This window comes from Amblyomma maculatum, chromosome 1 (assembly GCF_055883805.1).
Source record: "Amblyomma maculatum isolate TAMU_Amacu chromosome 1, ASM5588380v1, whole genome shotgun sequence".
NCBI classification, from domain to species: Eukaryota; Metazoa; Arthropoda; class Arachnida; order Ixodida; family Ixodidae; genus Amblyomma; species Amblyomma maculatum.
In genome coordinates this window covers 183,279,221-183,301,264 of record NC_139344.1, presented here as the reverse complement: position 1 = coordinate 183,301,264, position 22,044 = coordinate 183,279,221, and the positions used below count along the sequence as shown (strand labels likewise).

The 22,044-nt window shown below is 46.9% G+C and overlaps 1 protein-coding gene across 3 annotated transcripts in view; it reads left to right on the top strand.

Moving 5' to 3' along the window:
- Positions 1–330: 330 nt before the first annotated feature.
- The window catches only part of Neos (nuclear receptor coactivator protein neosin), a 105,038-nt gene continuing 83,324 nt past the window's right edge, over positions 331–22,044 (top strand). The window contains exons 1-2 of one of the 3 annotated variants that reach the window (XM_084589759.1): positions 335–489; positions 2,450–2,522. The gene's annotated coding sequence lies outside the window, so the exon portion shown is untranslated. Of the gene's footprint in view, positions 490–2,449; positions 2,523–22,044 lie in introns of all 3 variants that reach the window. The other 2 variants (XM_084589758.1, XM_084589760.1) reach the window with 2 other exon arrangements.

Below are 22,044 nucleotides of genomic sequence, written 5' to 3'. Positions count from 1 at the left end.
CACGAAGACCACTCATAAGCGTACAAGTTCTTTCTTTCCTCCATGTAAGCTATATATATATATATTCTAGTTCAATTCTAGTTCACTATAATGTAAGCGTACCTCCCTTCATTCCTCCCTCCATGGCCGCCGCCATTGCTGGGTTATCATAACCGCGCAGACCAATGATTTCTTACCACGGGAAGAAAGGGTTCGAAATAAGAAAGCAGGCGCGCTCTCGAGGCCCTCGAGCCCTCGAGACCGGCCGTGGCGAAGACGGCGAAGTTCTGCGTGGTTCTGCGAACGTTGCTGGCCGCAGGCACCTGCGGAGGCGCTGCTAGCGCCTTCTTTTAGCCAACCGAACGGCGTCACGGCGCCGTTCTAGCCGTTGATGGCTGCCGTGTGGCGTGTGTGGTTGGCCTGTATTGCCGCTATTACACCGCCTTGGTAGCTTTGACACCGCGACGCTTGTGCCTGTGCCAGTGATATAGTCCACTTGTACACTGCGAGGTAAGCTTAGATTTTCTGCAATCTGCCAGCAAAATCATTTGTGTGGTCATTTGTATGATCCAACATTTGCGTTGTGTTGTCTATAGCAGCCATCCTGGTAGGTAACCCTAAGAGAAAAAGTAATCATTTGTGTTTTCGGGGCGAGTGTGTTTAAATACTACGTTTATATTTGGAAGTGTTTGCACGATGCGTGGTATATACTGGCGTTTGGGTAACCAATGGCGAACGTGTGTGTGAGTGTGCTTTGCGGAAAGTGCCCAGGTTCGCCTAGCGGCACGTCGTTAAAAGTTGCGATTCTTCACTTGATGAGATAAATTCACCCCCTTTCTTGTTACCTAAGGACGTGCACACATGTGTATAGTACCTTTTTCATATTTTGGCGATCGCCGGCTAAAGGCGATTGCGCCAGGTTAGAAAAGTGTACCTCGCGCCCTCGGACCGCATGCGTGTCGCAGATTTTACAGGCCCGTTCACACTTGCGACTCGCGGAGTTTGTGCGACCGTTTTGGTCGAAAAGCGAATGTCGCCAATGGTCGCATTGGTCGAAAAACGACTCGCAAATGGTCGCATTGGTCGAAAAGCGACAGTCGCAGTCCATTCGACCACTGTTCGAATTTCTACCTTTGCTGGTCGCAAACCGGTAACCAATCGGCGGCTTAGCTGAAAAGGATGGAGGTTCGCTTTGCCAAAGGTGAACACTCAAGATATAAAGGCATTTCTCCTTCCACGTGTTCTCGTTCAGAACAAGACCAATTCGGGAAAGCGGAAGGCGATGTGTGACCAGAGTCGCCGTATTGAACATTCTGTTGTGGTCAGTGTGCATCTGTTGAGAAAATGAAGATCATGATGCTGTGCCGATCGCTATCCTTATATTTCGTGGTCGTTACGCGTTGGGCTTCTCACACAACGCTGGGTGCATCTTATGGAATTTGTCACCGGTAGTTAACAATTCATCCAGACCAAAGGTAACGAAGGGCCCGTATTCAGAGTTGGCGTCGTTATCGAATTGTCGCTATCTCACGTGACCTCGAGTCATCTGATTGGTCGAAACGCCGGAAACGAATATTACCACCTTTTTCAGTTTTGTAGTGGCAGCACCCGGTTTCGGTGTTTCGGCCAATCAGATGACTCGAGGTCACGTGAGATAGCGACAATTCGATAACGACACAAACTCTGAATACGGGCCCTGATGTCGTGAATGTTTTTTTGCCTTGAGTTTTGTCAGAAGTAACACTTGCGTCTAGCCTTCTTCATGGCAAGACACAATATTCGTTTGCCATGAGATCTACCAGTGGCCCGACCCACAATGCAGTGAACATAAACTCTGTGTGCAATGTTTGGCAGAATTTTGCTGCATTCCATGTTGTGCACAACATCAAAATGTGACTTGTAAAAAGTTGTAGTCTTCCATAGGCAGAAAGCTGCTAGCATGAACTATAATACTTGCACTGAAGCATTTGTAAAAGCAGACAATTTGCCTGGAGTGTGCAGTGGTGGGCACCAAAACACTTCCATGAATGCTCCCCCCCCCCTTTTTTTTTTACATGATTGCATGAGAAGCCTGTTAGGCATTTTCGTGGTGTAGTGGTGCTGTCTGTCACCCTCAATGAGGCAAGCAGCTTTTGAGGTGATGGTGCACCGCCAAATCGATGTACTGGTGTGCTACTGAATTTGCATAAGGTCTAGCACAGAATTGCTAGTCTCGACTTGTGTCATCCATTGTTCAGAAGTCGAACTATCAACCAACATGTGCAAGGTCGTTGTAGCTTGCCATGATGGTTTCGAAACTGAAGATGATAACATACCCTACATGCCTACCAGGCACAAGCTGGTCAGATTTGGGTGCTTCCCAAATTAATGTTGGCAGCGCACTGTTCCACACCTGCCTAGCTGCACGGGTTCTGCTAAAATGTATTTGTGGGGACCTGACAGCAACTTTGTCTGGAATTTTTCCCCACAGACTTGTTCCAAAAGGACCTGCACAGCCAGGCGGAAACAGAACAGTGCACTGCCAACATTCAGTCGATAAGCGGGTGAATCCAGTCTGCTTTTGCTTGATAAGCATGTCGGGCGTGTCCTTGAAACTTTGTATGTGTTTATTGTTGATTGTTGGTTTGATTCCCAACTGATGGCTTGCTACAAGGATTATAAAAGCAGGTTACACTATGTTTCCTAAGGAATGCATATCTTAATATGTGAAAACTCTACTGCAAAACCTTTTTTTGAGAGATATGTACACCCTTTATCAAAAGTTTAGGGCCTGAGAGGTTTTCTTTTGGGTCAAGCTATGTGGCGTTAAATTTATTGCAAGCATCTGGAACCTCTGGAGAAATCTTCAGTTTTTCTACTTGCAAATCTTCGAATCCTGAGGGTGTTGCAGGAGACCCACGAAGTGACTTAGAAGCAGACACCATGGGCTACTTTTCACTAAGGCTGCATACAGTGAAGCCCACTTATAACGAACTTGACAGTCAAACAAGATGTGTTCATTATGTCAAAAGTTCGTAGAAAAAAAAAGGTTAATTTCGACTAAAGTGGCATTTATTTCTTTAGGAAGTAGGTTGTGAACATTTTTTTTTTTTAAGGCAGGCACTATCAAGTCGCTTTTTAAGCTCTCCAGTGGGGTCGTATGCTCCTGGTTGAGACACTTTCTGACGACCAAGTATTTTAAGGAGGCGATACTATAGTCTGATACAACTCAAGAATGTAGCGGCAAATACGCGTCAAAAGAGGTCCTTCATCCAATGGCATCGACCGGTTTCCGTGATGTGGTGGTTAACCACGTAGTGTGAAATCGTAGTGAATACTGTATTCGAGGACTGTGTTCTGTGGATCTGCTGAGAAGGCCCGGCAGGAAAGAGAAGGTGACAAGTTTTTGCCCTGTCCCGTGGAAAATAGACCCTACAAACTTTCTCTTCCCCACTTCACACTACGCATCCCTACTCCGAACAATACGTGCCACGACAAAGTAACAAATGCAAGTCCTCTTCCCCTTTATGCGTGACTTCCACTGTAGCGCCACAGAATAAGTGCATATTTAGTCTTTGCCAGTCTGCTGGTTCCACTGTTCCTTATAGCCGAGTGGTGCAGCCATGGTTGTCCTTTTTATTTGAGGTTTAGTACCATAGCTCTAATGCATATTTTGGCGGTAGCTCCACCCTCATTCGTAATAAGCGAAAATTTATTATAACTCGGGCTGTTTTGAGTGAGCCCAGCACATTCAGTGCACCTGCCGTGGAGGTTCAGTGGCTGTTACATTCAGCTACTGAGTTCTTGGTCATGGAATCAAAATCCGTCTATGGTGGCATTTTAGTGGACGCTAAATGCAAAAATATGCTTGTGTGCTGTGCAGTATCAGTGCATTTTAACCTGTTTCTGTGGCAGCAATTTTTCGGCAACTATAGGATCTGTGTCACGGCCAACCTGTGGCTGCCCTTCAATTTTCTTGTGTGGTGTGACCTACCAGTGAGTGTATAAGCTAATAAGAGGTGGCAATAGCGACATAGCATGCATGCTTTTCATTACTTTGTGAAAAATCTGAGGTGTCCTGTGGTTTTATCATGTTACTCGGTATTCGTGGCTGTACAGCAGGAATATAAAAAGCGACTTACTAGTGACCCACAATGTGTTGCATGTAAAGAATTCTGAGTGATAAAATTATTTGGGAGCCTGCCACTACGTAGTCTCACATAGTCAACATGTAGCTTCTGAGCACAGTACCTCATGTACTATTGCTACTACTTCTACTACTATGGCTACTATGCAAGCAGGGGTATGTGAGGAGCTTACTACAGTATGCATAAGAAAGAAGCAAAAAGTAATAGAAACCTAGGAAAGCGTTGGAGAACTTAATTTTTTAATGTGACAGCATTGAATTCTTGTCATTATGACTCAAAAATCACGAGCATGCATAGTGGTAGTTGGCAGGTGACATAGCCAGGCACTGATTGGTTGGCAGATTGGGCTGTGGCATGAGACCTCATGATAAACTGAGTTGGCAGGGGATGGGAATCGAACCTGGGGTCCTTTGATCCTGAGTCAGACATGCTACCCCTAGGGGCACATTTATATAGCTTGGTTAAACCTTCGTGTAATTTGCCAGCTTATGAATGTGTGCTGATGAGCATTTGTCAGACAATAGAGGCACAAATTAAAGGATTAGTGATTGAGCAGCTAAGTGCATGTACACAAACAAGGGTATATGGCTTGGTTAAACCTTTATGCAATTGGCCAGCTTATGAATGCATGTTATGAGCATTTGTCAGACAATTGAGCCACAAATTAAAGGATCAGTGATTGAGCAGCAAAGTGCATGTACGCAAACAAGGGTCCATATGGAAGCCTTTAATGCAGTTGCATCATATGCTTACGGGCAGAGCTTAAGTGTCCCCCAAATAATTTTGTATTGATGTTGACTAGATTCGAAATTAATAAAGCTAAAATTGTTTAGATGGGAGGCTTGGGCTGGCCTTAAAGCGTGTACCCTGCCTGGACCATGGGCCGAGCTCGGACTACCTGAAAGCTTTCTGACTCATGCTTGTGCCAGGCCTGGGCCAGGGTACATTTGTCGTGGACGGGCCAGTTGCGCTGTCCAAGTTCGAGTACATGTAACTTTTGTAATATTGTCAATGTGGGCCTGGCACTTTGGGCTTCTTGCTTGCACAGCAGGAAGTGCTTTGTTAGACCATCAAGAAGGGAATTTACAAGGATTGGAGACAAGTGCAAACTCTAACAGAAAGCAAACGCAAGTTATTGTGGGGGCTTGAAACACATTTTTGTTTCAGTTAAGCTTCACCGCTGGGGGAGATAGTCGTGTCTCATCATCCGTGCTGTGCCATTGCCTCTCCTGTCTTCATCGTGGCTTGCCTCTGGCCTCGGCATAGACGCGATGGAAGCGGGCATGCAGGCAGGTGGAAAAAAGTGCCGTAAAGGTGATGCTATGCCAAAACGGGCAGTTTCAACTGCTGTTCAGTTAAATGGCAGTTCAGCGTTTCAACTGACGAATTGAATGGCAGTTGACTCTAGTTACACGGACCATATCGCGAAACTTAGTTGTTCCTCAGAATCACGTGATCCCGCCACATGCAAGCAATTTTTACTATAAAAGGTGCTTTATTTTTTATTATAAATAACTTTTTACAACATCTGCACGTTATATATTATTAAATTGTGCATTTTGCATGTTTCTCGAAAGTATGCGACAAATGAACTCGACATAGAGCCAAGTCAATCCATTTGAGGCACGTCTGGCATCATTTCTTCATCATAGTTTTCTTGCTGCCGTTTCGCGCACTTGTGTTTTGACACTCGTCTGAGTAGCTAAAGTCACAGGCTGATACTTGCGCTAGTTGGGGCACCAACCTTCCGTTTGATCTTAGTACAAACAGCAGTTGGAAATGCTGCCGACCCGGCCAATGCGACACGCCTGCTGACAGCCATCTTGTCAGTTGACTGGTTCACCTGCAACCGCCGGCCTCAGTTGAACTGAACTGCAGTTGAGATTTCTAGTACTGCAGTTGGTGCTGCCATGTAACGGTCGCTAACTGCCGTTGAGTTCAACTGACCGCCAACTGAAATGCCGTTGAAAACACTCAGTTAAGGGTATCAGTCACCTCCTCAGTTTATTGTTCCCTTGTGGTGCAGGCTCAGTTGTTTTATTTTGTTGTAAATGTTTGTTGACAGAAATGGGGATGTTGTCATCATATCGGCATTAGCAGGAGAGCGTGCCTTGTTGTTGCAGCTTTGCTGGCTTATTTGTTTCGACAGTGCAAGAGGAACTGCTTCAAAAACATCAGTCAGTGTCTCCCAGCCACAGCATGGTATCCATTCTAGGTGCTTCTGTCGCTCCTTTTGTGCTTCAAATTTTTTGCTCACTTCATATACACCATGAACTTCAAGAAGTCAGGCTTGTACCATCATGCTTTTCTGAAAACTTCAGGAGTGAATTTCAGCTGAAGGTGGTTCCTAAAGCTTCTGGAAGAGTGAAGTTTGTCATCGTAGCTGACTCTGAATTCACCTGTAGGAATTTACTATGTGCAGTGAAAGTTGTGCAGGGCACATTGCATTTGCAGAGAAACTGGTGTAAGATGAACTGTATCTTCTAATCTGAAGTAGCCAAACTCACAGCTTTCTAGCCTCTGCAAATGAGAGGTTGACTGCAGCTTAGTGTTTGCGCAAAAGATACATGCCCATGTGTGACATAATGCCAGTAGATTTACAAAAGCACCGCTAGGTTTAATTCACATTTGAGTTGACTGTGACAATGTTCAGGTCTAGAGGATCTGTCCCCTTCACATCACTGTACAATCAGTACAGATATGTGTATTTACAGTTTCTACTAAGTGGCGTATGTGATGGTTATGACACCTTACATTGATAGTGAGTGGTGCCTGCACCCCCACATTCCTTTTACCTTTTACTTGCAGTTTTCCTTGTGGGGACCAGACTGTGGAAACCATTTGAAACAAATTGTGCCAGTTTTTCTCTATAAATTTTGGATAGATAGGGATGCTCGTCAGGCGGCTACTTTTGTGACAGACCACGGTGCAAATATCACTCACGTAAGCTGTCTAGACTTAAAACACAATGGTCTTCTTGGCAGATCTCATGAATACTATCTATCCCTTGGAACACATTCTGCAAAGATTTTGTCGCAGCTGAAGCCCCTTGCTAGTGAGACATTGAAAGATGTCAAATCACTCACGAAAATCTCAGGTTAGGTAGCCAACTCAACCATTACATCTACCAGGAAGCTCTGATAAGGTAGAACACAAAACTTTCTATACTTCTATCTGTATTTGGCAAAATTGCAGTAATTGAAACACTTCTCTTTTAAAAGAACTAATTGCATTTCTGCATTTTCCAAAGCAACATGTGCTCTGGAGGCAGACAAGAAGCCAACGCTGCCTCTAGCATTATTGAAATTTGCAAAAAATCTAGACGTGTCAAAGGTAACAGAGATGGCAAAAATTCAGCAGCTTGTCCACTACTTCCTGAAGGCAAAAGTCACCCTGACCATGGAACATAAGATATAAAGTTTCCTGCCTGCAGTTTTGATGAAATGCGATGTAGGTGTGCTAGTATGCAGCGTTACAGATAGTTTCTGCCAACAAATGTAAGGAAATGAATGGGTGTGTAAGAGCCTGTTGCATCGTCACCACGGGAGTTAGTGAGCATTGTGTAAAACAACCTCTGACAAAAGGCCATACATGGACTTGTTTAGCGAGTGCTGCGATGCAACCAGCATCCGGACTGCCAAGCAGGATGAGCTCGTCGAGTAGGATCAACCCTTTGCTCAGAGTTTAAGCTAGCACAGTTTTGGAGAAGCAAGGAAGCCACATACCTGAAACTTGCTCTTTTTGCTAAGAAAAGTATTAGACGTTAAAGCCACCAGTCTGAGCAGTGATCAAGTCGGATTCACAGTGTGGGAGCACCGCTCATGCCTCAAGTGATGAATAGCTTATTTTTGCATAATATTTGACAATGATAATTCAGTGTATGCGTTGTGCTTCTATATATTCCTCACAAATTTGTCATTTTGTATGTGAGAGCTCTACATTTAGAGGTCATTTAAAATAATTTTCCCGAAGTTATTTTTTTCTTTGTTGTCATTGCTTCAGTTGCAATTATAACAGGTCAGGCCAGGCTTTAAGTCCTAGCACAGGGCCGGATATAAGCTCTTTCAGTGTCTGGCCAGGTCAGTAGCTTAAAGCTTAGGCCAGGCATGAGCTCAGGATTATGGCCTGTTCACAGCTATGTTCATGATGTGTGCTGTGTAGTACTCTTCTAACTGAGCAACGATAGTGGTGTCCCCCTTCTGCTAATCTTAAAAGCATTCTCCAGGGCCACCCTTGGTGATAGCAACAGATTGGGAATAAATTTGTTTTACTTCAGGTTCCGTGCAAAACAATATCAAGGTGGCAGCTGAGCAAGATCCACCTTTGCTGCATGTTATGCTACTTTGTGTGAAGCTTGTTGCAAGGTTGTGATAGAAGTAAAAAGATCTTGACTCGTGTTGGCAGAATCGGGCGTTGCAACACTGATAACATAGGGAGTTTTTATTTCTACTTGGCATTGAGAATAGCACATATTGAGATACTGTCGCATGACTATGTCTTAGCAAGGTTTAGGTCTGTTTTTTTAATGCAGAGAGTTGTTAATTTGAAAAGTGTGAATGATATTTTACAGTGGTTAATAATATCTATATAAACAATATCTATGTAAATTAATGTATATATATATATATATATATTTATCTGTATTGCAAAACGTTGCTTCCTTAACGTCGGTGTTGATGTACTTACAGCTTTCGTTCATTACTCTGAAAGTGGACACTATGCTGTGCTCAGACTATTTTCGGTCTTGCAGCTGGAGCCAGTTCAGTTTTTTGGTTCCTTGTTGCTGGTATGCAATTGCTATCCCACTTTCATTGGGGTTTTATCGAGAGGGGGCATAAAAATGAGGGTGACCTTTTGTAGGAAAGTTGTCATTAAATGTAATCAAGTAATCACGGGGTTTCTTTAAGAGCATTGTAGAGTCAGTCACCTTGAATGAGCTTTCTGTTGCACTAAAAGAATTTTGATCTTTTAATGTAAATCCAGCCAAACCACCAGTAGGATCATGCTTTTTTGTGCAAGGTCACAAATTCCATATCGCTTGCTCTGTCAGTGGCGTTCTACAACTAAGCATGCTTTTTTCAGTCAACCTTGGCACATATTGCTCAAAAATTGTTCACATACAGGCAGTAGACATAACAGCATTGGTCCTACCTGCTTAGATTAGAAAATGCATTTCTTGCAAGAGGCTGTCATCCATGCTGTGGCAGATCATGGCATGAAAGCAGTGACAGATTTTAGTATGGAATATTTGTGGAGGGCCAAGTACAGTGACCATTTAAAATACTATTTATTATTCACCTTTTAGTAGGTGTAAAATATTTTTTGTGAGACTGTATTTTACCAAATCTAGTTCTAAGAAATTCTAGAAGGTGATCTCTCCTTGCTGTACCTCTCATCATTTTGTCTCATGACAGTAGTCAGAAACACCTCTGTCATGTCATGCAGTGAATGCTCATCGGCATTCAATGCCTTTTATTTTGTGAGCAATAAGACGCATGGTTCTCAAACCTCTTCCCCCCACCAAGTTTGAAGAGCTGCCTGCAACCAGTGCTTAACTCTTTTGTTACTTCAAGAAAATGGCCGTTTTTCATAGGTCTCTGAAGATATTTTTTTGCCAGCGCTAATAATACTGCAGCATACTGAATTTTAAATAATGGAATGCTCTTTTCAAAAACATAAGTTACAAAGCAATTTAGGAACACAAAAAAACAAAACAAAAAACATTGCAATTCTTGTGGCGGGTTGATAAAAATAGAATAGAAAAGGCACAATATCTACAGGCACATTATTAACAAAGAAAATTTAGAATATGCATTTTGAAGGTCGATGACCCAAGAACGCTGTGTAAAGCACCATTCTTCAGCTAAATAAAAGACCGAGGGCCGGGTGAGATACTTCGAAATAGTATCTTCGATACCGATACTCGATACCCTGAAAAATTGCATTTCCGGTACCGATACAGGATCGAAATCGAGTTTCGATACAGTTACTCGGTACTGTATCTTCTATACTCCGATACATCACTGAAATCCTAACACAATAAGGTGGCAATACGATTAGCGGCACTAGGAAATTTTATCGTGCTTTATGGAATTATTAGAGCATTCCTATAGCGTAGTTTTTCTGAAAGGGCTTAACTAATACGCCAGCGCGGAGTTATTGTTTGGGCAGCTGTCTTTGTCAGAACTTCACATTCAATTGAAGCTATGGTTACAGATAAGTGATTGCTTCCACAAGCAGCCTAGCGAATGCTCTTCACGCGAACCGACCTGTGAGCACTTGGCTATGCATACAAATGCAAAGGTGCGACCTGCGTGCATTTGGAGAACTGAGCAGTTATATAGCCATTAGAGTGATAACAAACTTTTAAAGCTCTGCATATTGTTAAAAGCTAGAAGAAAAACAAAATAAAATAGCTGAACGTTAATTAATCCGGAAAGAGCGCGAGTAGGGTGCGCTAAAAGCAACGCAAATTGCAAAAGCCTCTCTACATACGCATACAAGCACATTGCAGGGCTGTATTAGATGAGGATACCTTTTATCAGCGTGTAAGAGTGAACCATAGCCGCGTTGACTCAAGCATCCTGAAGGTAGTTAGAAAACTCGAGGTTCACTATAGCGTCGCTGGAGAACTACGGCTGGTTGTAGATAAAAAATAGAAGTATCTTTTTTTAACAGAAAGTGGCTAATATAGCGTCAGTCAATTCGCATATTCAAACATTAAAGTTTTTTCTTTAAGGTAGAGATATCTTTAAAAGATTTACTCAAGGTTTGCTCAAATGTTTTTCGCAAAAAAATTGTTTGACAACGCATAATTTGTTATGCGAACTGTGCTGGAAAATTGCCTTCATAGCTTTCATGTCATGCATTTCATAAAATTTTGGACGTAATATTTTTCCAGAAAAAAGTCTGGTTGAAGTTACAGTGCAATTACAAAGGATGGTTTTGTTTTCCGTCAAATGCCGTATCTACAAGAACGTGGTTAGCCGACTGCATTGGGGGGGGGGGGGTGCTGCATGGAGCCTTAGATGATTGTGTTCGAGCCGGCATGCAGAGCCCAGGGTTTTGGGTTGTGTATAAGTTACTGCATCCGACAGCACACTGGGGTACTGCTTGACGAGAGTCAAACACCGCAGAGACGGAGGGCAGATGGCAAAGGGTGGGAAGTGCGGGTACAGCAGTGTGGGAGATCTCTACTGCGTGTTCGCCTTGCGTTTCCGCTTTGTTCATATCTCTCTGCGTGTCCGTTAAAGGCTTAGCAGCTTCGTGGTACGCACTCGGGGCTCAAAAGTAAACCACATCGTGAGCACTTACCATTGCCTCCTTCAGTTTGTGGGCGATTCCTCTGCCCGAGGGATGCGCACGACAAACACACAGTGGGCCGTATGACAAACATCTTTAATCTCACAGGGATCGTCGAAGTCGGTGCTAGGTCGTCGTCCGAGCGGCTGCAGGTCGTTTCCGTGGAGAGCGCCAGGAGCGAAGCAGGAACGAGGAGGCAGGGACCAAAGAGTGAGCGACAGCGGCGCGAGGCTTCCTTTATAGCCCCCTCGCGCGGGACCGGTTATCTCCGAACGAGCGGGGAGAGAGAAACAGGCATCGCGCAGGGGGCATTGGGATAGTGGCGCAGCCTTGGAATGCGCGGCGCGCACGGGCCTTACGGATACGTGGTGCAGGGCCCCACATCTTCCCCCCCCTCAGCGTCCGACCCAAGCTACGCCAACAGCTGGGCCATGTCCATGTCTGAGCCCGGGTCGGCGTAAAATAGGGAGGCTTGTCGCCTGGCTCTGGCGGGATGCCCTCTCAGCTGGTTCGTGTGACGGGAGAAGCAGCAGGCATGGCGGGACTGTTCCGACTAGTCCCTCTCCGGCAGCGGCCACATCCTCGGGGTCACAGCGCAGCTGGGCTCGGCCACGGATACGCCTGGCAGTGCCCCTGAGCTGCTGCTCTACATCGTTGACCCCTTTCCACGTGGCGCCGTGCTGGATGCACATTGCAGCAGGCGTTTCCGCCCCGGGCACACCTGGCTTCCTGAGGCCCGTACTCCAGGCCTGGGCAGCGGGCTCCAATCCAGACTCGTTGAAGACGGCCAGCATGGCCGCGCTGGTCACAATGATGGGCCACAAACCACTACAAACTAGGGGGGTACCCCCTGTTTATGTGGCCCCTCCTGGAACCATGCGCTGGGTGCGGTTACCCGCCCCAGCGACGGTGGTTCATCTGGCTGCTGCAAAATCTTATCAGAATGCATTCTGAAAGAAGCAAAGACGTTAGACAAAGCAGTGCACTACCTTGGCCTTAGGTTATAGCGTAGGTTGCGAACCGGGTTGCTGCCTGTACGCCTTACTTTGGGGGAGATCGCTGCATCGCTTTGAGCTTCCCCCGTTTCGCAGTTATCGTCCTTGCGAAGGTGGTAAGCTTTCAAGTCTGCGACGTGCACCGGACCAGCGGTTTCACCGCTCGCCAACAACTGCAGCTGGTAGGTGAGTGGCGTAGTCCGTGCCGTAACTTCGAACGGTCCAACCCACTTGTGCGCTAGCGACGCGGCGAAACGCGAAACCACGCGCTGCGTTACTAAGCGGGTGCGTTCTTTTCAGTACCAAGTCGCCCGTGTTGAAAACGACGTGACGACGACCTTTGTTGTACTGATCCGCTTGCTCCATGCGCGCGACATCGAGGTTTTCACAAGCCGCGCGCTGCGCTGCCTCAAGGCGCTCGCGGAGCTTTGCCGCGTACTGTGTAAGCGGAGGGGGCGCGGGCCCCGCCGCATCAAGTAGGGCGTTCTCTAGCGGAAAAGCGATCTCTTTCCCAAAATTCAAGTAAGCAGGTGTCATACCCACCGACCTGTTCACGGTTGTTCTAGTGGCGAAAGCCAGTTCGGACAGCCGTGCGTCCCAATCTCTGTGCTGCTCGGTCGTCGCGACCAGCATACTCTTAACATTCCGATTCACTCTCTCGGTTATGTTGCTCTGAGCGTGGTAGGGACTCGTTTTCCTGTGGCGGATTTGAAGCGCCCGACAGGAATCAACAAAGACTTTGCTTGTGAAATACGAGGCATTGTCTGTAATCGGGTCGGAGGGGAAACCAAAACGAGTGAATGTCTCCAACAGTTTCTCCCAAATCCGTTCAGACACAAGCTTCCTAAGGGAGAAAACCTCAACCCACTTGGAGTAGTGGTCCGTTATTACCAGGATATATTGGTGTCCGCGCGCGGAGCGAGGGAGGGGTCCCATGATATCGCACGCGACCACTTGCCACGGATAGTTGCTAACTGCCGGCTTCATCATGCCAGCGGGTTTCCCCGCCCGAGGCTTGGCTACCTGGCAAACAGGACATGTACGGGCGTAACCCAGCACATCCTTTCTCATACCTGGCCAGGTTGCGACACGGCATAACTTATCGTAAGTCTTACTGCGTCATGGAAGTACTGGAAGAATCGTTTCCGCAACTTCCTCGGGACCACGACTCGGAAGGGGGATGCAATCGCCTCTTCCTCATCAAGTTGGGGGATGTAGCGGAGCAGTAAGCCGTCATCGCCCAGCAGATACGCGTCGTACTTGCCCTCAGCGTTCCCGGTGCAAGCTGCACTACTCGCGAGCTCTGTCAGCACCCGCTGGCATAGACCGTCTGCTTTCTGGGCCTCAATTTGCTCTTCCCTACTGACCGCTACTCCCCATGACAGATTTCTCTCTGCCTCGCTTCTTGGCAGGCGAGTAGCCGCCGCCACCAGCTGCTGCGCCTTCTCTCTCTCGCAGCACAGCGCGGAGCCTCTGTCCGCCTCCTTTCTCTCTTTAACTACGCAGGGCGCGACACTCGTGTCCGCCCTTTCCTCCTCTCCACTAGCGGCGAAGCCGCTTTCAGCAATGCTGGTCTGCGCCTCTTCTGCGCTTCTACCAGCCTTCAACGGTGCGCGCGATAAAGCATCGGCCACCTTATTCATGCTGCCCCGGTGGTACTGCGCCCATCTCGCGAGTCTGCCTGCGGGGTTTTTCAGCCTCTTTAACCACGAAAGTGCCTGGTGATCTGTCTGCACGGTGAAAACCGCTCCGTCTAGGTACATGTCGAACTTTGACAATGCGAACATTATCGCCAGGCATTCCTTTTCGGTCACGGAGTAATTCCGCTCCGCCGATGTGAGCGTGCGGCTAGCGAACGCGACAGGGCGCAGCTTGCCCTCGTGTTCCTGCAACAAAACAGCTCCTACACCGGCATCACTAGCATCTGTCTGCAAGACGAACGGCTTGTTCAGGTCAGGGAGGCTCAAACTAGCGGTGTTCGCTATCGCGCGAGCCAAGGCAACAAAAGCGTCGTTCTGTTCCTTGCCCCAGACCCACTTCGAGCCTTTCCGCAACAGCTGGTTCAACGGCCTAGCGAGCTCTGAACAACTAGGGATGAATTGTCTGTAAAAGGCAACCATTCCCAAAAACCTCTGCAAGCTTTTCACGTCCGTCGGGCAGGGGTAGTTCAGAATTGCCTGCAGTTTGTCATCGTTCGGTCTCAAAGTGCCATCATCAACCACAAATCCCAAGAGGTTCACTCTCTTTGATGCCAACTGCACTTTCTTTGGGTTGATCGTTATACCCGCACGTCTCATTCTTTCAAGAACGGAATTCAGGTGAATGAGATGCTCTTCGAACGACTGTGAGAATATTACGACGTCGTCGAGGTACGCCATCGCGTAGTTGAACCTTGCATCGCCCAGCACGATGTCCATCAATCGCATGAACTTGCTCGGTGCATTAGACAAACCAAACGGGAGTCGAGTAAATTCGACGAGCCCGCGGTGACAGGTGAATGCGGTTTTCTGAATGTCACCTTCCGCCACATCAATCTGCAGGTACCCTCTGCTTGCATCCAGGACTGTGAAGAACCTTGCGTTTCCTAACGCGTACATCACAGCCTCGATCGACTGGAAAGGGTACGCAACCGTAGGCGTCAGTGAGTTGAGCTTTCGATAATCAACACACAGCCTGACCGAACCATCTTTCTTTGGCGCTAAAACCTCTGGGGACGCCCAAGGACTTTGTGAGGGTCTCACCGTGCCGGTATCTATCATCTCGTCAAGGGCGCTGTCGAGAAGCTGTCTCTTATGCGCGCTTAACGGCCGCGGGTTACATCTGAAAGGGCGCGCATCACCCGTTTCGATCTCGTGCTGAAGCAAGTTGGTTCTGCCTGGTTCCTCTGTGAAGCAATCCGAAAACGGGAGTAAAGTTACCACGAGCCTTCGGCGCTGACTACCGGTTCCTGAGAAGGACGCGATAATTGCTTCTAATGGGCTACCATTCAGTGTCACGAGAGAGCTGTCTGCCACACAAGCGTGAACGCTCGCTCGCTCAGCGACGCATTCCTGTTTGGGTGCGCTAACAAAGGGAATGAGGGGGGTGGAGGGGCTGTAGCGATAGCCGTTCTCCCCCATGTCAAGCACAATGCCTTCGCTCGAAAGAAAATCTCTTCCCAGAATAACTGGTATGGCTAAGCCGGGCAGATAGACGAAGCGATGCCTCCGCTTCCTGCCGTCAAAACGCCGGACCAGACGCACCGCTCCTTCCGCTTTTGTCGTCCCTGCTGCTAAGCTCAAAGGGGTTTCTGCTGGCCTGACACGGATGTTACATCTACGGCAGGCCTCGAACACATCATCACCGACCAGTGACAGAGTTGAGCCCGTGTCAATGAGTGCCGAGTAGCTTTGACCAGCTAACCGCACTAGCATAAAAGGGCTCGAGCGCGACAACATTCCTTGCGCTCTACAGGCGAGGGGGACAAAAGCCTCTACGCTCCCGGGGCGACGCGGCGTGGGAGTACATTTCCCATTTTCCGCCGTGGCTACCACGAAATTCTCCCGCCGATGGCGACAGGCTGGTGTCACCAATTATGGCCGCCGGTGGTCCGCGTTTCCCTGCATACGCCTTGCTTGACACTCTCGTGCCATGTGGCCCGGCTGGTTGCAATTCCAGCAAAGCCGATCGTTCACCTGCCGCGCGGTCGGGGGATGCCGCGTTCCACGAAGCGGCTGGGGACGTCTTTCCCCTCTCTCCGCGCCTGTGCGGACGTCGCTGGCGAGCCCAGCTCGACGCCGCTGCTCGAACACGTACGGGTCAAGAGCGCGAGGAATAGCGGAGCCTTCCGCTGGCCTTTCCTGCCCTACCGTCATTACGTCTGCGCCTCTGGCGCGCGGCACGGAGTCTTGGCCTCCGGCCCAGGCGCATCGCGGCTCTAGCGATTCGGCTGGCCTGGGGGGTGGCTGGTAGCACAATTCAGCGAGTAAATCCGCCTGCACTACCTTCGCTTCCTGTGCTAGGGCCTCGGGGTTTGCAAAACCACGTCCCCGCAAATACGGCTTGAAGCGCGGATGGCATTGCCTCATCACGCGCGTGACCTGTTCTAGATCGGTTGCCGTGGGATCTGCCCTCTTGTAGAGCTCCTGCATTGCGCGTACATACTCGAGGAGGCTCTCCTCTGGGTGCTGTGTGCGCAACGCTAGCTCCTCAAGCATCCGGCGTTCGTAATCGGGCGGCAAGAACTCGGCGCTGAAGCGATCTGTGAAGTCTGCCATCGACTGGAAGGCCGGCTGGCAGCGTCTCCACCGCGCCGCGCTCTCAACAAGTGCCACGGCGATTACCTGCGCTAGCACCACGTCGTCTGGGGAACCCAGTGCCGTCTGATAATCCTCGAGTTCTTGCAAGAACTCGTGGACCGACTTCACGTCCGTGTAGACGGAAAAGGAGGGAACCTCTACATTTATCCGCGGACGCGAGACTGTCGCCGCAGCTGTGGCTTGGTTGGCGCTAGCCACCGAACCGAGCTGACGGGTGAACACCGACAACACTTCTGCCTCATCAGGGCGGCCGCATCGGTAACCTGCGCAGACTCTACTGCATCCCTCACCTCACTTCCGGACGCACTGGCGTCCGAAGCGGCGGCCCTATCTGGCACGTCTTTTCTCGGAGACATTGTACTCAACAACTAAGGCCGGCCGGCTGCCGCAGAACTGCTGTACGCCACGACTACCAACTAGCCCGCGTCAGGAGGCTAGTCACAAAGGCTAAACACTTCATAAAACTAACATATGCACAAAAAAAAAATTAAAACACAAACCGCCCGACACTAAAAAACACACACATAACCCAAAACAAAATTAAAACACTGTACAAACACTACTATACTACACTCCGCGTCATCTGCACACACGATAGCCCTAAACTCAAAATGGCGTCACGCCTAACATACAAAGGACCGGCCCGTCGTGTTGCCGTGCGCTGCCACGTTGGCAGAGAAATCGTCCACATGGGTGCTAATTCAGCCCCAGTTGGGTGCCAGTTGTGGGTGATTTTTCTGCCCGAGGGATGCGCACGACAAACACACAGTGGGCCGTATGACAAACATCTTTAATCTCACAGGGATCGTCGAAGTCGGTGCTAGGTCGTCGTCCGGGCGGCTGCAGGTCGTTTCCGTGGAGAGCGCCAGGAGCAAAGCAGGAACGAGGAGGCAGGGACCAAAGAGCGAGCGACGGCGGCGCGAGGCTTCCTTTATAGCCCCCTCGCGCGGGACCGGTTATCCCCGAACGAGTGGGGAGAGGGAAACAGGCACCGCGCAGGGGGCATTGGGATAGTGGCGCGGCCTTCGAATGCGCGGCGCGCACGGGCCTTACGGATACGTGGTGCAGGGCCCCACAAGTTTTAAAGAAAGGGAATCTGGAAATGTGGTTGACACTGACGGGCCGGGGAATTTGTAGAAAACTCGGGCGGTGCTACAAGCCGAGCTGTCGCAGGGACTGTACTACCGTCTGAGTGAGCGCCGTCTACCCAAAGTATCACAGCGGTTTCAATATTTGAAGTTTTGTTTAGTATCGTGTATCTTCAAAATACATGATACTTTAAAAATGTATTTTCGATACCGATACTCCGATACTTTCATTTTCAGCACACGATACCTAATACCGATGCATAAAATGTATCTAAAGATAGTATCGAAGGTACATGTATTTTCGATACTGCCCATGAATGAAAAGAACTACAGGAGGAAACAGCCTCATTTCTTGTGCCATGCGGAGAAGCAGTTCCTGGTTTTCGTGAGGCACCAAACCAAAACTGCTGCAAACTGGCTGTAAAAGCAGTGTATACATGTTGGAAATGCGGCGGACCTTCAGGAATGCGTTTTCACAGAATGACACCACCGAATCAAAGCTCACTAGTGAATAGCTGGCGCCATTTTTGGTAATTGTCACCACTTAGCATTGTCAGATGACAAAACCGATAATATAATTCGAGATTTGACTTGCTGGAAGTTTTTCGATCACAAGAATTCGATATTAATGCTGCACTACCACGATTAGCAGGTTGTTTTTGTTTTTCAAGCGCGGCCACCACCCCCCTTTCGCAGCAAGACATGCACATTTGTTCTCAAAAAGGTCCATCAAAAATAAGAACGTTGCCAGAGCGGAAAAATTTAAACTGGTTCTACAAGTGCAGTGCCTAGACTAACCACTGGGTGGGCTAGGTGTACGAGAAACGATTCCAGCGTGTTGAAAACTTCGATATAAAGCATTGATCACTGGTGATCGATTTGAATAGGCGTGGTAACGAAAGAATCAATGTCTGGCATGATTCGAGCACAAATGAAAAAGAAAGGAAGCAGCTGGCGTTCTCCTTTACACATTGTTTTATACAAAGGGGAGAAATCATTATTTTTTACCTTTGCTTAATCCACCCCACACCTGAAAAAATCTATCTCATTGCTCTGCCAGTATGTTTGACTGTACTGTACTTGATATAAAACAGTTCACAGTGAAATGAAGTGTTGGCAGTTGTAGCGTATGTAATACTTGCAAAACCACTCGTGTAGTACCAAAGATGCAACAGCTGCACCAAATGCGCCATTTTGATACGTCTGCACCACGCTGCGCGAAAATGCCCTCTCCGCAAAAGTTTGCCATACTCAGGAATAACTTTCTGCGGCCGTGACATGGCCACTCAATGTTTCAAACACTGTAGCATGCCTCTCTCAACGTTTTTCTCTCTGCTTCCATGTGCTTTCTCTGCTTTCAAGTTCGTACGAGATAAACGTAAGCGCAAAAAAAAGACAAACACAAGAGAGGAGACAGCACTTAGTCTTTTTTTGTGCTTAGTTTTCTCCCGTACGATCATGAACCAACTAGGCTAGCAATAAGTTTTACTTCAGTATTTTTCAAGTTCGCTGAACCGTTGCAGTTTGAAGATGCTTCACCGCACGAGTAACTGTCCATGCAGTGAAGCATCCCCATAACGCAACGGAACCGCTTCTACTTTGCACTACGAAAAGAACCTTGGTAGTACTTGTGATTTTGGAGCAATACTTCAACACTGTTTTTAAGCGCCACATTGGATGTACCTTAGTTTTTTGTGGAAGTTTCCGATAACTTGTTAGGCCATTCATGTACAGCAAGGTTGTTTTTATGTTGTCTCATTGATAGACTCACTTTCCTATCGTCAGATAGTGTAGGAGGTGCGGCAGTTATGGCTTCTGTGTTTGTGCTAATATAACTGGAGGTGGTATAAGTGAAAGTTATCTCGGGCGTCAGCAGGTCGGAAAATGCGCAGCAGCCTTAGCTATTGAATTCTATAACACCGCAGTGGATCCCGAGACTGCCAAAATTAACATTTGTGGATGCTGCAACATCGAAATACCATAAATTTTGCTGTGTGCACGAAATACATAACTTAATATTTTGGGTAATCACCCGCCTCCCCTTAATCAAAATATCATGTCAAAACTACCGAGTCATCGCCCGCCCATAAGAAGCGTAATTCACGGGCCGAAGACGCGCTCGCTCATCAGTTTTCTTTGCTTACAACTTGCTTTCTCACTTTGGCATTTGCCGTTTAGCCTTTTGTTCGCAGTTTTTTTTTTCCTTTTTGTCTTTGTTTCTGTGTTTGCTTTTTAATCAACATTTTGTTTTTGTACTGCGCTCGCTTCTGGACACCGGCTGCTCCTAGTCACGGCTTCAAACACGACACAAGCTGTTGATGTCACTGAGAGTAAAACATTGTTTTATGGGCCTTGCAAGCGACATATGATCCCGTGATTAAGATTGTCAAACCGCACTAGATGCAAAGATAAAAGAAAAGCATATTCTCTAGCTTTTTCAATTTTTATTCGGTCCCCGAATTTGAAAAATTAGCCTCCACATTTTTATGGCTCACATTATTTTTTTTTTTATTGTGATAGCATGCCTTGCAATACAAAACGCTTATTTACAAATATAAGTACACACAGTGCCGATGGTAAGTGGCCCTTGCTAGATTTCCTTTGGCTCACATTCTTACGGTCAAAGTAGTCACACCTCTTCTTTTTCTTTTTTTGTGCCGAAAGTAAGATTTCTTTCTGTTTAACAGCTCCAAAATTTGAATTACTTTTTGCATTAGTTTTTTTCTTGTGAGCTGCTCCAAATATGGATTTTACTGCTCCAAAAATTGCTGCAAATCTTATTTGAGCTGTTGCACCCCTGTAGTACTCTTGATGTGAAGGATGAAATTAGCATTTATGAACAGACCCGACAAGCTGGTACGATGAAAATAATCTTTGTGGAAGTAAAGAAATGTAATAGTAATTTGAAAAGAAATTTGCTTTGCATACACTATAAGAAAACGTGAGTTTTAAATACTCTCTGAATAAGAATTCAGCTATATAGGTACAACAATAAGATAAAAAATATCAGCAAAATTGACCTGGAAGTAATAAAATTGAAATGATGGTGTCATCAGATTAGATGCACTATTTTTATTATAGTTCTAGCGTACTATACCTTAGTGCCGGTGTTCAGGAAGTGACATCAAACACAACATAAATAGGACACCCCTACATGTCTTAGCCAAATGTGCTAAGCACTCGGAGTGCTGCTGCCCTTTGCGACCTCTGTTCACTGGCCAGCGGTCAATGGCAGCAGTTTTACAATTGGTGACAAGCACTTCAATAATATGAACTCTATCAATCTGCATTTTTTTAATTATGGGCACATAATGTACTAGTATCGGGGATAAAAGTCTCTGGACCACATGTCTGGTGATTTTGGATTAGAAGCACGATGTAAAGGAATCATCATTTTAGTTCTTTAGCACACATGAAAGAACTAAAGTCCAACTTTCACATCTAAGATAATGGTCCGAGACTACCAGTTGATGCGAAAGTTAAGTGCTTTGGTTATAGTTTGCATGGTCCACAGACTTTTGTCTGCCATAGTACAGCGCTTGCATAAACCAAGGGATTACAGAAACGGTGCACAACACACATACTCTTGTGCACATGACATGCTGCATTTATGGAAGTGCAATATAATGCTTATCAGTTTTGACACATGAGTTGTAGAGCTTCAACCAGAGTAATTGCTGAAATTATTTGTTCACGGATCTATATGCTATCTCAGCTCCTCACGCTATCGCTTTACTGATATTCTTTTATGCACGTTGCCAGAAAGAGTGGTGTATGGTAAGGCAGGTTGAAATATATTAATCCTGAAGGCATGTATCATCTTTGCCAAAAGTAACCAGGCTACAGGGATTGCTTCTCCTTTATACAAAGGAGCTCTTGTGACTTCCTAAAAGATTAAACCGCCTTGACATGTGAGGCCAAGGGCTGTCCTTATCTATAAGATTTATAGCTTCAGAGGTTGCATAATTGCTTCACGCGATGGTGGAGAAACAAGCCATGTAGTGTGGTTACTTTTGACAGACTGTACAGTGAGTGTGTGCGTACAGTGCAACTAAATAGATAGCAGCAGCTATCATATCCAATTATCCTTTAAAATGTGTCTACTTGAAATGTTTAGTCTCATTTCTGCCTTTGTACGAATAGTCACGTGAAGACTGTATAAAAAATACCGTAAGAATGACAAGGTTTGTCTGCTTGACAGGCAGCAAGTATAACCTACCAATGTTGTTATAACATTATGCAAGCATCAACAATT